Source organism: Tamandua tetradactyla, chromosome 21, assembly GCF_023851605.1.
Source record: "Tamandua tetradactyla isolate mTamTet1 chromosome 21, mTamTet1.pri, whole genome shotgun sequence".
Classification (NCBI taxonomy): Eukaryota; Metazoa; Chordata; class Mammalia; order Pilosa; family Myrmecophagidae; genus Tamandua; species Tamandua tetradactyla.
In genome coordinates this window covers 46,799,151-46,811,340 of record NC_135347.1, presented here as the reverse complement: position 1 = coordinate 46,811,340, position 12,190 = coordinate 46,799,151, and the positions used below count along the sequence as shown (strand labels likewise).

Genomic DNA, 12,190 nt, shown 5'->3' with positions numbered 1-12,190 from the left:
GGAGTGAGGGTCTCCATTCCCAGAGGTCACTCGCTATTCCCTGCCATGTGACACTCTCAAAAACTAGGTGTTCAAGCCCAAACTGAGTTCATGAAGTGTACAGGTTGGTGCACTGGGAGACCAAAAAACACACCATGCACCAAAGTCGACATAGATTTATTAGGATTTACCAACAGGAGAGAGTCTCTGGTGGTGGCAGGATGGAGGGGTTAGCATTCTGCAGAGGGGCAGGAGTGCAAGGGGCAATATATATGTGATTTTAGAACAAAGACATTGCATATAATAGGAGGACATCAGGCCTCTCATATAATTATTACAGGGGCTTCAGACTTCATGTTTTATTAAAATTAATGTCTAAGGCTAAGATACAATCAGTGCCATTTTACATTGTGATGACATTATTTACCCTCTGGGAGGTTGCTTGCTTTCTTGATATTTGTCATGGTCATGCAAACTGGCACATGCTTGGGGCTTCATTTCAATTTAGGAGTAAGCCCGGGCCCTGGGCTGCCTCAAGCCACCCCCAAATAACAGAATTGCCATAGGTCAGCAATTGCAACCATATACAACAACAACCATGTAAAAGACAATGAAAAAAACAGTAATAACACAACACATAAGGCAGATAGTCCTGCAAATCAGTGTCAAGTCTTTTGCCACTAGGCCAAAGCAAATGTTTGTGCTATGTAGACAGCCTTGTAAAAGTCCTCTGTTATCTTTCTCAGGTGAAGGCAAAACAGGTTGACTTACTTTATCTAAGGGAATATTGAAGCAATCATTAGCTAAATCTAAACAAAATGGTATTGGTATAAACGAGTGCTAATTTCTTGGAGTAAAGAGGCAATATTTGGAACTGATACATATAAAGGTGGCTTTACTGTATTTAATTTGCAGCAATTCACTGTCATGCACCAGGTTCATCAGATTTCTGTCCTGGCCACACAGGGCTATTATAAAGGTTATGGTTTGGTACTAATATTTTTACTCTTTCTAGTTCCCTAATGATTACAGAAATCTCTTAATATCCCCCCCCACCAGGAGCTTGTATTGTTTAATTCTCCTATGATAGTTTCTAGTGTGAAATTTAAGAGAAGATCAATTCCTAATATATATTCAAGTATTGGAGAAACATACACAGTGTATTCCCAGGGTGGGGGTGGGAGTAATCTCCCAATTTGTAGGATCAAATTATGTTATTTGGTTCTGATTGTTATTTCTCCATACCCATCCATGGCCAGCATGGGTCCATTAAATCTGGCTACATTTCCATAAATCAAAGTACATTCAGCTCCAGTGTCTACTAGAGCAATATCTCTCTGTCTGCTAGTAGGAAACCAATATTTAATTAATTCTATGTGTGGTCTCTGATCCCCAACATCCCCAGTTATTGCTGATTCCTAGAGGTATTGATCCCCTTTGGGAGGGGAAAGGGGACTTGCCAAGCCTCTTCTGAGGGTGTGGAGTGTTCTTATGTTTTGGAAAGTGTTTTCATAGTCAGTTTATCTTCCCTTTCAGATCTTTGGGGATTCATTTTAGTGAATTTCCTGTCTTTTGGTAATTTGCTCCATAATTTAACTGAAACAGCATTTGATTGTTTATCTATGGTTTCAAGTTTGGTCTTTGCAGCAATTAGTTCAGCCCATATTTGCTTACATGAGACCTGATTAAGGCCCCCATGTTCCCAGGAAGTCTCCATTGCCACTGTCACTCATCTTCTCTGATGCTGCTCAGATTCCCTGAAATTTGCTCTGGCTTAAACAACTCTTGAAATGAGTTCTCCCAGTAGAGGACTCAAAATGGACAGAAGGAGCCCATAATAATTATTAGAAATGGTGTCTTTCATTCCCTCTGTAAAAGTTTCACTGTTGGGGCCTACAAAATGCCGAGAAAATATTGCATGTTTCATCTCACACAACTTCTTGCAGTTGCTCCATAGATTGCCAGTAGTAAGTAGTGTGTGGGGTATCTTCTTCATTGGGCCAGGCAGCCTTGCATTTAGCTACCACCCAGGTTAACAAAGATACTGTTTCTTCATGGCATAGGATGGCATACAGGGGCTGGTGTAAGGATGGGGGCATCATAATAGATGCTGGCTTACTCTTCTTCATTCCAGTTAATATTATACCCTCTGCTCCTGTGTCCTATACTCATAAAGCCAATTGGTTAATGAGTCCCTGGCTTTCTGCCTATGATGCTGCCCAAGATCACCTAATTAAGTAACACTGTAATCTCTCATGGAAATGTGGAGTTTCCACTCAGAAAGTTGCAAATTCTGAGGGTTCATCCTGTTAGGCTGCTCTAGCACTGGGTGTACCTGCTGAGATTGGCTCCTCTTCCTCCACTTCTTGTACATCTTCCTTTCCCTCCTCTTACTCCTCAGATAAAGAACTCATGGGATCCCAAGATTTTGGTTTCCACCGGATTAGTTAGTATGTTCCAGACTCAAACTCGAGATAATTTTTGACCACCAGTTTGATCATATCTACAGACCAAAGTTTCTAAGTGGTTGTGCTTGTTTGAAGATGTTATGTACCCCAGAAAGCCATGTTCTTTTTCCTAGTCAATTCTTGTGGAGACAGATTTATTGTTTGGGTGAGATCTTTTTGATTAAGTTGTTTCCATGGAGATTTGACCCACCCAATTGTAGGTGGGACCTTTTGATTAGGTGATTTCCCTGGAGATGTATCTCTGCCCATTCAAGGTAGGTCTTAATACACCTATTGGAGTCCTTTAAGAAGGAAGCATTTTGGAAAAAGCTCAGAGCCAACACAGATAGAGATATTTGGAGATGCTGAAAGAAAACATCCCTGGGGAAGATGTTCTGAAAACAGAAGCCAAAAGACCAGCAGATGCCAGCCATGTGTCTTCCCAGATTGGCCTTCTTGAGTCTTTCTCTGACTCAAGCCCTAGTTTGGGCATTTTTATGGCCTCAGAACTGGAAACTTCTAATTTAATAAATTCCCTTTATGAAAGCCAACCCATTTCTGGCACATTGCATTTCTGGTAGCATTTGCAAACTAAAACATTGATCATCAACACAACACAAGCACTTGGTTAAGACATGTTTCATATCTGCTTGAGCAAGCTGCATGTCCCTTTCTAATTTTAATTCCTTCTCTAGATGGTAGACTGTTATTTTTGCCACGTGTTCTGCCTCTGTGGCCATACATATGGATCCTAAAAGGGGCCAGGGAATAGCCATTGATTCTTGACATTCATCTTCTTTTTCTAAGAATTGTCTGTCCTGCTATCTATTGCAAAACAGCTAGCAACCTTGCAGGAGTTTTTAGGGTACCCCATATTCTTGTGACAGTCCCTGTCCATCCGAAGGGTAGGCTTCCATCCTAACATTGATGATGCAGGTCAACCCAGGATTTCCCCCATCAATCTCCCTTTGCCAGACTTGCCTATGCTACTAGCTGTATCTTGGTCTCCTGGCTGGCTCGCCAATTGTTTGGTCCCAGACTGAGATTGTGAAATACACTTGTCCGTGCCACAGTAAGACCAAAAAACATGCCAGACACTGAAGTAGACATAGATTTGTCAGGACTTACAACAGGAGAGAGCCTCTGGTGGCTGTGTTCCAGAAGGATAGCACTCTGCAGAGGGATAGAAGTACAAGGGACACCATGCATATAATTTTAGAACAAAGATATTCCATATAGTCTGAGGACATGGGGCATCTAGTAAAATTATTAAAGGATCTTAAGACCTGATGTTGTAGTAAGATTAATGTTTAAGACAAAGTTACAGCCAGTGCTGTTCTACTTCTGTCCCTTTTCATCTGTAATTGCATCATTTTTCTTCTGGGAGGTTGTTTGTTTCTTTGACCTTTATCCTGGTCATGCAGGCTGCTATGTGTTGGGGCTCATTACTGTTTGGGAGGGTGCCTGGACCCTGGGCCCCCACACTAGACAATTTACTACAAGAACAACAAGGAAATGACTCTCCTTCTCATGTCTGTTACTTTCATCTCTGTCTTATAGACACACTTTTGAAAGGCTCACCTGATGAGGTGAGGCCCATCTAGCTAATATTCCTTTTGATTAATGTAAGGTCAGTTGTTAGGGACCTTAATTATCTGCAAGATTCCTTTACATTTGCCAGATAACTTTATTATGGGAGAGACATACCATCAAATTGACAGACAACATTCAAACTCAAGAGAAATGGATTATGCAGGTATGTACAACAGCAGGGACAGGAATCTTAAAAGTTTCATAGCATTTGGCTCATCGCAACAGGCTTTCCCAAGGTTATTGCAACCTGGGTCATTTTCAACTTACAAAATAGAGAAGGATTATCATCAGGAGAGAATGATACTATTTTAATTTAGTTCAGAAAATAGTCTCAACCAAATTAATTAATGTAAAAAATGACCAAGCCTTTTGAGTGAATTTTATAACTGCAGAAATAAAAATGAAATTAACCTATTGTATTTCATTTTTAAAAAGTAAGAAAATAAATTCAAACAATAGAAATTTTATATTTTTGATTTAAAAAATCAAGTTAGAAACAATATTCTTTTGAGAAAGTGTTTCTGTATGGAATCACTATTTTATAACAGAAATTATATTGGTGAATTTGAAATTTTGAATTAGATATAGCAGTAAAACTGTTCATGTATTTTGCTTTCACTGTAGCATACAAGGAGCCCTGCTTCTTATGAGTTCACTATTAGATTAGGGAGGAAGCAATCTAATTCAAGAGCACTGTAAGCATATAGGTTCTTTCTTCCCCCCTAATCTTCTGTTTTCTGACATGTTGCATTCCAGAAGGTTAGCATACTAATTCAATCACCTATTTAATTCTTCTTGTTAATCTGTTTTATGTGTTTTTTCTTATAATTTCAACATCTATTTGTGAATTTTTTACTGATTCTTATATATTTAATGTTTATTTTATAGAAAATTTAGTCTTCATTGTTCCAAGGCACTAGATGTTTTAAATGTGAAGTCTTATGATTCTAAAACTGTTAGAATCAATTATACACATTCATATTCAGGTATTATATTATACATAACTTTAACTTCTCAGCTTGCTTACAATGGCACACCAATTCTTAAAGACATAATGACAACTAAAGAATAAAAATAAATTTACTCTTTTCTTAGATATATTTATTGCTAATTTTAGAAGAAAAATATCCTAGCAATTTATCTGTTTACTTACTTTCACATTAATTTACTTATTAATCTTCCAGAAATGCCCTTTAACATCCCTACTAAGTAGAATGTAGAACAGAGTTTGGAAAGCTTGGTCATAAAAAAATATTCTGAGTTTGTCTTTGATATGTCCAAATCAATAAGGACTATTTTGTAGTGTCTGCCACAGGTCCATAATACCTTTGTGATAGTACTTATTGAAATGCATATTAATTTATAGAAGACCACATGATTCTGTCTGTAGCACAGGCATTGGAGTCATACAGAACTTAATGGTACTCATTGTGGCTCAGGCACTTTCCAACAGGGTGACACTGGCCTGTTATTTAACCCCTTTAAAGACCACTCATTCTATGGAATGAATTGCTATATGGTGCTTCCTGGGAACACAGCCTCAGGCACAAAGGAACTTTCAGCAAATGACTATTTCATTACTTACACAGTGTAAAGCATCCAAAAGAGCAAGGAAACAATCCCATTGTGTCTGGTCATCTGGGGAGACCAGATGGTCAGGTCAGGGTCAGTGAATGGCAGCTCTGCATGCCCCACTTCTTGTCTGAAAGGGAAAACATCCGTGCTGCCTGAGGACAGGGTAGTTATCCACCCCAGAAAGAGAAAGACTTGCTTCTGAGAGTTCCTGACTTGATAAGCAGCTGGAACTTCTTGTTCCTGGTTTTGGTTTCAGGCTTAAAGTATGTCAGGCTGCTCCATTAGACCTAACATCTCCCTGTGACTGCAGAATGGAAACATATAGAAACATCTGCACACAATAAAAAAAGAGGAGTTTAGTGAGGGCTGAGAGATGGACAAAATGGCCTATCCTGACATCTCCACCAGCAGTTTCTTCATCTCTAAAGTAGGATGATCTAGAAATGATGTGTGAAAAATGATTATCATGATATCTGACACAAATTATGCTCTCAGCAAGTAGTAGTTAATATCACTATTATTAGAATGACTGACATTCTATAATTTCTGAAAATCAGAAGTGAATTTTTGGCTCCAGTTTTACTCTTGGCTTTACATTTTATGCTTTATGAAACTTTGGAAAAGAACATAACAACAGCTAAAGCAAAACAACACAGGAGCTCATGTTCTTGCATAATATGCTTTTGGTTAAACAGATGAAAGGTCTGTGTTTGTTTGACTATCTGCATATCTGTCCTATACTGATGATATTCTGCATTGTTTCTCTGATTTCTGGAAATCTGGGAATCATTTCAATGCCTCACGTAAAAAGTTGGAAGGAAAATTACATTGTGTCAACATGACCCACTCTGGATTTGTGATCATTTCATTTTGGTAAGTGTTTGTGTTTTTCTCTCATAAGCCTGAGAGAGGAAATAAAAAGGCACATATAATTGAGACAATTTAGAAATCATCGCTTCAAAATAAAAAAAAAACAATCCTTCACCCAGAACAGAGATATTCTACGTTTTGCCAGATTTTTTAACTCCAGGGGATATCGTTGACATTCTGGGTCTGTCACCGTTCATCAGAACACGGCATGTCTTTAGTAAAGACCGATGACTCGCTGACCTTCGGCACTAAGTGCTGACCCCGCCTTGCACATCTTGTGCCACTTCTTTGATGTCCACACAGGAAGTCAGTGATCAGTGTTGGTGCTGTGCCAAAACATCCGTTAGGCAAAAAACTTGCAACTGGAACTTCTGAAATCAGTACAATGGATTCTGGGTGTCTCTGTGGCTGACCGCTTGCTGGGGGTGTCACAGACACTCTGTGGTCATCTCCCAGCCCTCCCCTACCCCCGCCCCCCTGCCTCCTTTTCTATTGTGAGATGATGTTTTAACCTTTTCCCATTTCACAAGCCGGGGGAGATGTCAGGTCTAATAAAAAAGGCCTAAGCAGACCTTAAACTTGAAAACAAGGACCAAAATCTCCAGATGCTTATCAGGGCAAGCAACTTACAGTGGCAGGGGCCCCTCCTCCTGGGGTGGATAAATCCTCTCCTTGGGCAGCACAAAACTGTCTCTCTTCTCCAACGTGAAGTGGGACATGGGAAGCTGCTTCGACCAGCCCTGATCCAGTTTGACCTTCCTCGGAGACTGACCGTAAGGGATCTCCCCCTCTACTCATTTCGACCCTCTGTGCTGTGTAAGTAATAACGTGGTCATTTGCTGAAAATTTTCTGCATAAGTGAGTCTGTTTTCCCACAACGCCCTATATAGTAACTTGTCCCACACTCTTCTGTATTTGTTTAGCAGTCCAATAAAAAAAAACAAAAAACTACAATCTCCTTATGGCTTGAGACTCTTCATGCCCCACAAAAAGAAACAAATATATTATCAAGGTGATGCAAGGAGAATAGGCTGATTGGGCTCATTTATTCAGTCAATATGCTTTCATTGAGAGCCTACTCTTTTTATAGATGTTCTGGTAGAAACTGGAAAACAAAATAAATGACCCTTGTATTTGAGACACATTTTGAATTTTATCCAGAAATTTATAATCTAGAGTCTACAGAGCACACTGACTTGAAAATTCACACCCACCATGCAAATTATCCTAATTTTTCTCTGACACATTCCTGTTCCTTTATACCTCAGCTTTCCTTCTTATTGTTTTTGTATGACCTCAGTCAATTCATTTCACCCAGATAAGCTTTAGTTTCCTCATTTGTAAAACAGAAATAACAATAGTTCTTTACTCACAGGAATTTTGCTGACAAAGGAATGAGATGATGGCTGCAAAGTACTGCTGTTTGGTAGTAAGAAAGAGCTAAATAAGTATTAGCGATCAGAATAATAATTACAGTAGTCTGAATAATAAGGGTAATCATCACAATCATAATAAAAATAACAATAACAGCTTTTGTTGGTTGTTGTGATGGAACTAGAATAGTGACGTTTCAGAACCAAGATCACATTTAATTATAGTCCCAGAACAATGAACTCTGCATTAGGTTGACTATAGACCATCTAGTGTAATGCTACTTTATTTTACATTTAAACGTACTGACGTCTAGAAAGTCTTGCTAGTAACGTGCTAGCGACTGGAAATATAGCTCTTCTGCATCAGTCTGCATTATGATAATACCTAATATTTATTGAGCATTTACTAGCTCGAATCTAAGCAATGCACTAAAGGCAGTATTATTCTTTCACTTAATTTTCACAGCAATCCTATGATGCCTGAAGGGTACTAGTGTTATCTCCGATTCTACGAATGAGGAAACTGAGGTGCCTCTGCTCTCGGTGGCAGAGCCTGGTGTGAACATGTGTACTCTGATTCCAGGTCCCAAACATGTAATCACTTTGCTATACACCCAAGTGTCTACACGAGTTTCTGTGTGTGTTTGTGTGTACACATTTAATTACACAAATGACAAGTATGATTTAAAAAATATGTATGTAGTACTTTTTTAAAAAACTTTCACTGTCACTGTTTTACCCCTTTTCCATAGGCTTTAAGGGAAATATATGTGAACTTTTTAAACCTCCTATAATGTCTACTCACCATAGAGAATACAATTCCTCGCAATGAGACATTAGGTGATATAGGGAAGGGGTTCAGGAATAGTCACAGTATTCAAAGAGCCTTAACATTATTACCTTTAAAACAAGAAGAAAAATAAAATTGACCTGGACAAATAAATCTAGAATGCTATCTAGTAGGAAGATGTTTATATTCATAAACTAAGAAGAAGAGGAAAAGAACAAAAACCCAAGAAACACTGCAGACACAAAACATAGAACAATTCAGACATCAAATCATTATTTTGCATAACAAGATAAATATAAAAGAAAAATACAGTGCTTTAACAAAAGATGAATATGATGTGGTAACATCTTACAAGAAAGTAACATGTAACAGTTCAATGTTAAACACTCCTATATATTCTACATTAGAAAATCACCAATACAAAAGGTTGGGATCCCATTTTCCATGGAGCTCATCAGTTTCTAAGTGTCTTGCAAGAGGAAGCCCTGACTGCCTGTGTTCCAGAACATCTTTTCAAGGTTGTTTTTGAAGCAGAGTGCCTTGGGCAATAGAGACAGTGCCTCCCTAGGGGGGCAAAGGACAATCAGGCTGCCTGTTCAGTATAAAAGGTTTGAATTTCTTAAACTCAAAGTTCCCCTCCTGGAACACAACCCACTGCATGTGTGGGTATCACCTGGCCCTCGTCACATCACCCTGTGGGAATTCAGGTCTGTGGAGCAGACAGCAGATAGACTGGTACTCATGCTGCTTGCTGTGCCTCGAGTGGCAATGGCTTTTGTCTCTGACCCAAGAATCTCGTCTTCTGCTAACGTTCATAAAATTGTAACACGCTAACATTAATAGCAGGATAGCTGGGAAAATGCTCAATATCATCTTTTAGCTGGAAAATGCCTAATATAGCCTGGTAACTAGAAATTTTTTATTATAATCACTTCACTCAAGCAGCTTTGATTCATTTCAAGCCTAAAACTTGTGGGCATCGTTTGCTTTGATTTGATCTCAAAAGTTTACTCTCTGTAACTAGTCATGTTAATGAAACCTACCAACTGTGCTTGCAGGGAGAAGAATAAGATCCTAAAAGCAGAATGAAATAATGCAAGAAGCACCATATGGACTAATAAAATCAGCATCTTCTTCCCTTTGAAGGACAAGATCAAAGCCTGAATGATCAGCAAAGAGAAGAGGGTCCATAAGATAACAGGATATGTTGACCTAACAAAATGAAGCAGGCAACCATTCTGTTACTCAATTTTGATGAATCCTGTGACTTTTATTCAGGTTGTATGCTATATGGTAGGGTCACCTTTCATTATTTTTCCATATAAGTATCCCATTATTGCAGCACCATTTGTTGAATTTTTGTTTGTTTTGCTTGTTTGTTTGGGGGAAGTGCATGGACTGGGGAAGGGCATCAAACCGGGGTCTCCCACATGGCAGGCAAGAATTCTACCACTGAACTACCCTCTCATCCCCTTATTTAAATATATTTTTAAAGGTTCCTGCTTTTATCTCCCAATTCACTCTGCCATTTCACTTTTTATCCCCTCCCCTCTGTTTTGCCTTTTCGACAAAATATTTCAGATACATATTTATGCTATAGAGGGGAAACTAATCAGTTTGTCTGTTGTGGCACTTTTTTGGTCAAAAAACATGTATAGAATTAGGCAACTCGACTCAGCTTAGATGATCCCAATTCTGTGGGCAACATCTTATATACAGGGGCCCTTCAAATACCTGCAATCTTCCCTCCATCAGGCCTGATCAGGGAGCTGACCTTGGCCGTGTCTGTGTCACTGAGTGTCTTCACAGCCTGTACGATGTTGTCTTCAGTTTTCTTTGTGGCTGACTCAGTGGCTGGGAGAATATGACAGTGGCATTGTATCCAAGCTCGTTTCTCCTGGGGGTGCTCTTCTGAGGATATGGGGCTCTCTTCTAAGATGCAGAAGCCTTTGCTTTGGCTTCAGTTTTGGGAGGCACAGGGACTTCCACCTTTGTTTTCAGTGCCAGCTTCATGAAAAGCCATAGTGTTTTTATATGCAAAATTTAAAAAGCTATACAGCTGCAGTATAATAATCATCACTTTTTATGGCAATAAAAGAGAAAATTTTAGTTTCCCAGGCAGAGATGAAAAACTTAAAATTAAGTGATTTCTTTATACTCACTCAGGAAATTGAAAAGTCCCAGCTCTATTCCATTCTAGGTCATTAGCTGCTGAATTGTGAAGACACACTTGGAGAGCACACAACTGCTAAAAAAATTTTTTTGTCTGGTTACTGCACTTGAGCTTCTATTTATCTTTCCTCAATCATGGAAATACTGAATTATTTTTTCTAGAAGTTGAAGAAAACTGATATTGTACTGATGCTGAAAATGTCTTACCAAATAAAATTTCATATGATGAAATTGTAAATGATTAAATTTTATTGTCTAAAATATCATTTTAAACATTTGCTATAAGTGGACTATGCTGGGCACTAGATAATAAATTACAAAGGAGAAACATAAACATCTAATGTTATACTGAGAGCCATTGATTGTACACTTTGGATACATTGTACAATAAGTGAATAATATGTCAGCATGTTTCTAAGTCACTACAAGAAGTAAACATGAGTAAGTCAAGTCAGTTATAGAACTTTTAGCATGTTGAGCCCTGATAGGTTTTTATGCCATTGTGTTCTAGGAGTATTTTGTTCATAAGATGAGCATAGAACACATATTTGACTGTACATTTTATCTTCAGGGTACTCAAATTACTCAATATTGCGGCTCTTTTAAAAAAAAATAACCTTGCTTTATTTAGTATGTGCAGTAGTGACTCAAATGAATCATCACAACAATATTTCACAGGGCAGGGAAGCCACATTAATTCAAATTCCACATATCTTATTGTTCATGATAATTTTACAAAGTTTGCCTTTGTAAAAACTGTTAAAAATATTTACAGGTGAATTGGCAAAATAAGTAAAATGGAGATGATAGTTGTCTACTTCAGTAACAAAAGCCAAACAATTTAATTTAACAGCACATGTGTAACATAATTAATACACTTAGTTTTATATAGAGAGAGTCTGCAAGTACAATTTTATGGAGCACTATGCCTGTATGTAACAGTTAATAACTGCATTTATCTATGTCCTCAAAGTTTATTTATATATATATTTCATTAATTTAATACATTATTAATGCTCATTGAGCAGCCCCTTAATTAATTTTAGTCACAAATTGAATTACTTTTTATAATAATCATTAAAATTTTCACCTGTTGTGCAAGCCATTTTCAATTCAAAAACCAATATTTATACGTACCTATTCTATTCCTGGGGCTATGCTAGGCCCTAGGGATAAAAAAATAAAAAGAAAGATGACCAATACTCTGTGTCTATCTTCATATTTCTCATATTTTAACTCTGAAAACTATTTCATTCTAAGGCAGACAAGTTATCTTGATACATTTTGAGAAAAGTCATAACATGAGTATGTAAAAACTAGTATAAAAACATGCCAAAAGGACACATTCATTTTCCATGGATAGTGAGTATGTTTTGGAGGAGAGGGAGAGG

General features: G+C 38.0%; 1 long non-coding RNA gene across 3 annotated transcripts in view; it reads right to left on the bottom strand.

Moving 5' to 3' along the window:
- LOC143665364 (uncharacterized) overlaps positions 1–11,967 on the bottom strand; it is a 59,673-nt gene extending 47,706 nt beyond the window's left edge. For 2 of the 3 annotated variants that reach the window (XR_013166913.1, XR_013166915.1), the window contains exons 1-2: positions 11,937–11,967; positions 10,790–10,872 (exon numbers count right to left, since the gene is read on the bottom strand). This is a non-coding gene — a long non-coding RNA (uncharacterized LOC143665364). Of the gene's footprint in view, positions 1–10,789; positions 10,876–11,936 lie in introns of all 3 variants that reach the window. The other variant, XR_013166914.1, reaches the window with a different exon arrangement.
- Between the last annotated feature and the right edge of the window lie 223 nt (positions 11,968–12,190).